The following is a 6,000-nucleotide window of genomic DNA, read 5'->3' on the forward strand; positions in this document are numbered from 1 at the left end:
GGAGGAGCAGGAGGAGCACTGCCAGAGCCCTGCAAAATGACCTCCAGCAGGCCACAAATGTGTCTGCTCAAACGGTCAGAAACAGACTCCATGAGGGTGGTATGAGGGCCCGACGTCCACAGTTGGGGGTTGTGCTTACAGCCCAACACCGTGCAGGACGTTTGGCATTTGCCAGAGAACACCAAGACTGGCAAATTCGCCACTGGCGCCCTGTGCTCTTCACAGATGAAAGCAGGTTCACACTGAGCACGTGACAGACGTGACAGAGTCTGGAGACGCCGTGGAGAACGTTCTGCTGCCTGCAACATCCTCCAGCATGACCGGTTTGGCGGTGGGTCAGTCATGGTGTGGGGTGGCATTTATTTGGGGGGCCGCATAGCCCTCCATGTGCTCGCCAGAGGTAGCCTGACTGCCATTATGTACCGAGATGAGATCCTCAGACCCCTTGTGAGACCATATGCTGGTCCGGTTGTCCCTTGGTTCCTCCTAATGCAAGACAATGCTAGACCTCATGTGGCTGGAGTGTGTCAGCAGTTCCTGCAAGAGGAAGGCATTGATGCTATAGACTGGCCTGCCCGTTCCCCAGACCTGAATCCAATTGAGCACATCTGGGACATCATGTCTCGCTCCATCCACCAATGCCACGTTGCACCACAGACTGTCCAGGAGTTGGCGGATGCTTTAGTCCAGGTCTGGGAGGAGATCCCTCAGGAGACCATCCGCCACCTCATCAGGAGCATGCCCAGGCGTTGTAGGGAGGTCATACAGGCACGTGGAGGCCACACACACTACTGAGCCTCATTTTGACTTGTTTTAAGGACATTACATCAAAGTTGGATCAGCCTGTAGTGTGGTTTTCCACTTTAATTTTGAGTGTGATTCCAAATCCAGACCTCCATGAGTTGATAAATTGGATTTCCATTGATTATTTTTGTATGATTTTGTTGTCAGCACATTCAACTATGTAAAGAAAAAAGTATTTTATAAGATTATTTCATTCATTCAGATCTAGGATGTGTTATTTTGATGTTATTCTTCAATAACACAAACTCCAAAGCAAATCAGGGGGAGAAAAATAGGTTTATTTGAGAAAGAAAAATCAAGAAGTTATGCTGGGAGGTAGATGTTCAGTCTCCCCTGTCCTCAGCCTTTCACCACCGAACAAAGGAACAGGATGCCATTTATAACACCCCACCCTAGCCTGGGGTTGACCAATCAGAAGTCCTTACAGTACAACTGGCCAATGGCCAAACAACAAGTATCCTGCTCCCAACTCAATGTACAGAACGTAGCACACGTAACACAGGTCGCTCTGAGTTCAGGAGTGACATTCCACAGATTCTAAACAGCTGTTGAACTGAAACCCAACTCCTATTGACAATTCCTTATTGACCATTGGGACTCTGTTTTTAGTACTCTCGTCCTCTCATCCTCTCAAACTCTCAAACTCTGCATTGTGTATTTATCTTCAAAATATTCTCATACTTGTTTGAAGTCAGTAGGTCACATGACCAAGGAGCTATTGAAATGTAACATTTTGAAAAATTAATTTAAAATCGTGTGAGATGAAAATGGACAAACTAAAGGGTGTGCAATATAGAAGGATAGTCAGCGGAGATTCTGAACTTATTTGAGTCAAGTAGGTCACATGATCAAGGAGCTATTGAAATTCGAATGTAAAAAAGTTTGTACTTTGTTAACGCTCCTTAACTAATTCAACTAGGAATACAAAATTCTGCTCACATTTCCACGTATTAGCTTTGGAAAGCGAATTAATGTCCAAATCGTGAAAATAAGACCTGTGCAATGTTGTGCGCAATTATTCCAACATCATGACACTTATTTGTGGTTTGAAAGCTATTGAGGTTGAATATTCAACTTGAAACTGTCTTTACCTCGGTGTTCACATTCTCTACATGAACGCGCAGTTACAAACTGGCCAGAGTTAACGGCAGTTGTATGATCAATATCGTAAGTCATGTACATAATTATGGATCTATGAAACCGAAGGATGACCGTCACTGAGAAGTGTTACGGTCCTTACTGTGAATGATGCCATGCATCAGCCAATCATCGAGACCATATATTTAAAAAAATCCATGCCCTATAACCTATAGGTGGGACTTACCTCTTATCTATAAAAAGAGAGGTCAAGTTCGCCTCATTCTTTTTTTTATCTGGAACACTGAAACAGGTTCCTAGCGATAAAGGACAGGGATGGTCATTCTTCGGTCACATAGATCCATAGTTATGTATACTGAACAAAAATATAAATGCAACATGTAAAGTGTTGGTCCCATGTTTCATGAGCTGAAATAAAAGATCTCATGAACGTTCCATAAACACAAAAAGCTTATTTCTCTCAAATTGTGTGCACAAATTTGTTTACATCTCTTTTAGTGCACATTTTTTCCTTTGCCAAGATAATCCATCCACCTGTCAGGTGTGGCATATCAAGAAGCTGATTAAACAACATGATAATTACACAGATGCACCTTGTGCTGGGGACAATAAACGGCAACTCTAAAATGTGTAGTTTTGTCACCTTTGAAGGAATGTGCCATTGGCATGCTGACTGCTGGAATGTCCACCAGAGCTGTTGCCAGAGAAATAAATGTTAATATCTCTACCATAAGTCGCCTTCAACGTCGTTTTAGAGAATTTGGCAGTATGTCCAACCAGCCTCACAACCTCAGACCACCTGTATGGCATCATGTGGGCGAGCGTTTTGCCCTATGTCAACATTGTGAACAGAATGCTACATGGTGGCGGTGTGGTTATGGTATGGGCAGGCGTAAGCTACGGCCAACGAACACAATTGCTTTTTTATCGATGGCAATTTGAAGGTCCATTGTTGTGCCATTCATGTTTCAGCATGATATTGCATGGTCCCATATCGCTGGGATTTGCCCCCATTTTCTGGAAGCTGAAAATGGCCTAGTTCTTCCATGGCCTGCATACTCACCAGACATGTCACCCATTGAGCATGTTTGGGATTCTCTGGATTTGTCACGGTTGTCTTCGTCCTCTGACGATAGTGCGAAATCGTCATCAGAAAAGGTAGACCAATATGCAGCAGGTACGTGTATGCTCATTTTGACTTTTATTTAACTATCAAAAGAACACTCCAAAACAACAAAACACGAAAACGAACGAACAACAAACAGTCTGGCAAAGCCTAGGGCTGAACACAGAACAATCACCCACAAATCACAAACACAAACACACCCTTATATATGAGACTCTCAATCAAAGGCAGATAGACAACACCTGCCTTCAACTGAGAGTCCCAATCCCAATTAACCAACATAGAAACACACTCACCAGACTAGACATAGAAATACATAAACAGACTATAAACCAAAACCCCGGAAATACTAAATCAAACACCCTTAATCAAACACACCACCCTGAACCACATAAAACAAATACCCTCTGTCACGCCCTGACCAAACTACAAACAATTAACCTTATATACTGGCCAGGACGTGACAGTACCCCCCCCTTAAAGGTGCTACCCCAGAAGCACCTTAAAAACAAAAACAAAACAAAAAATACCCCCAAACAATACCTAAAAGAAAAATTCCCCCTTACTAAAGGGAGGGTGGCTGCCGTCAACGACGGCACTGTGCTACACCCCCCCTCCCCAACCCACCTATATTGGAGGCGGCTCAGGTTCTGGCCGTTCCAGGCAGTCTGGGAAGTCTGGCAGTTCGGGACAGTTTGGGCAGTCTGGCAGCTCGGGGCAGTCTGGGCAGTCTGGCAATTCGGGACGTTCAGGGCAGTCTGGCCACTCGGGGCAGTCTGGCCACTCGGGACAGTCTGGGCAGTCTGGCCACTCGGGACAGTCAGGGCAGTCTGGCCACTCGGGACAGTCAGGGCAGTCTGGCCACTCGGGACAGTCAGGGCAGTCTGGCCACTCGGGACAGTCAGGGCAGTCTGGCCACTCGGGACAGTCAGGGCAGTCTGGCCACTCCGGCAGGTCAGGGCAGTCTGGCCACTCCGGCAGGTCAGGGCAGTCTGGCCACTCCGGCAGGTCAGGGCAGTCTGGCCACTCCGGCAGGTCAGGGCAGTCTGGCCACTCCGGCAGGTCAGGGCAGTCTGGCCACTCCGGCAGGTCAGGGCAGTCTGGCCACTCCGGCAGGTCAGGGCAGTCTGGCCACTCCGGCAGGTCAGGGCAGTCTGGCCACTCCGGCCGTTCAGCGCAGTCTGGCCACTCCGGCAGTTCAGCGCAGTCTGACCACTCCGGCAGTTCAGCGCAGTCTGACCACTCCGGCGACTGTTGACTGACGGGCAGCTCCGACGACTGTTGACTGACGGGCAGCTCCGACGACTGTTGACTGACGGGCAGCTCCGACGACTGTTGACTGACGGGCAGCTCCGACGACTGTTGACTGACGGGCAGCTCCGACGACTGTTGACTGACGGGCAGCTCCGACGACTGTTGACTGGCGGGCAGCTCCGACGACTGTTGACTGACGGGCAGCTCCGACGACTGTTGACTGGCGGGCAGCTCCGACGACTGTTGACTGGCGAGGCTGGGTTTACGCACTTGCCGTTTAGTGCGGGGAGCGGGAACAGGACGAGTCGGACTGGGTGGACGCACTTCCAGGTCCGCACGAGAGACAGGAGCTGGAAACCCAGGGCTATGGAGGCGCACAGCCGGTCTAGATCTTACCTCCTGCACAACCCGCCTTGGCTCGATGGAACTAGTAGCCCTGCACGAGCGGAGTGCTCGTACAGGGCAGACTGGGCTGTGCAGGGGCTTGATGGTAGCCGTGCGTAGAGCGGGAGTTGGGTAGCCTGGTCCTCGGAGGCGTACCGGCGACCAGATGCGCTGCGCAGGCATCCTCCTACCAGGCTGGATGCCCGCTCTAGCACGGTACCTGCGAGGGGCTGGAATAACTCGCACCGGACTGTGCGTGCGTATGGGTGAGATATTGCGCTTCTCAGCGAAACATGGCGCTCCCCACCTCATACGCTCCTCCATATAACCACGGGTAGCTGGCTTCCGGCTCTTCCCTCGCCTAGCCAAACTACCCGTGTGCCCCCCCCAAAAAAATTATTGGGGGTTCCTCTCGTGCTTCTCCCTCAGCGCGTCTCTGGCCTCGTACCACCGCCTCTCTGCCTTGGCTGTTTCTATTTCCCACTGCGGGCGGCGATACTCCCCAGCCTGATGCCAAGGTCCGGCCCCGTCCAGAACTTCCTCCCAAGTCCACTTCTCCCGCCAGTCCAGCTCGAACGCCGTCTGCTCCTTCCTCTGCTGCTTGGTCCTTTGGAGGTGGGTGAATCTGTCACGGTTGTCTTCGTCCTCTGACGATAGTGCGAAATCGTCATCAGAAAAGGTAGACCAATATGCAGCAGGTACGTGTATGCTCATTTTGACTTTTATTTAACTATCAAAAGAACACTCCAAAACAACAAAACACGAAAACGAACGAACAACAAACAGTCTGGCAAAGCCTAGGGCTGAACACAGAACAATCACCCACAAATCACAAACACACCCTTATATATGAGACTCTCAATCAAAGGCAGATAGACAACACCTGCCTTCAACTGAGAGTCCCAATCCCAATTAACCAACATAGAAACACACTCACCAGACTAGACATAGAAATACATAAACAGACTATAAACCAAAACCCCGGAAATACTAAATCAAACACCCTTAATCAAACACACCACCCTGAACCACATAAAACAAATACCCTCTGTCACGCCCTGACCAAACTACAAACAATTAACCTTATATACTGGCCAGGACGTGACAGGATTGACGTGTACAACAGCGTGTTCCAGATCCCGCCAATATCCAGTTACTTTAAACAGCCATTGAAGAGGAGTGGAACAACATTCCATATGCCACAATCAACAGCCTGATCAACTCATGCGAAGGAGATGTGTCGCACGCCCCTACTTTTTTTTTCAACAGATGCATTTCTGTATTCCCAGTCCTGTGAAATCCATAGATTCATTTATTTAAATTGACTGATTGCC

Source organism: Salmo trutta, chromosome 19 (assembly GCF_901001165.1).
Source record: "Salmo trutta chromosome 19, fSalTru1.1, whole genome shotgun sequence".
In the NCBI taxonomy this organism is placed as follows: Eukaryota; Metazoa; Chordata; class Actinopteri; order Salmoniformes; family Salmonidae; genus Salmo; species Salmo trutta.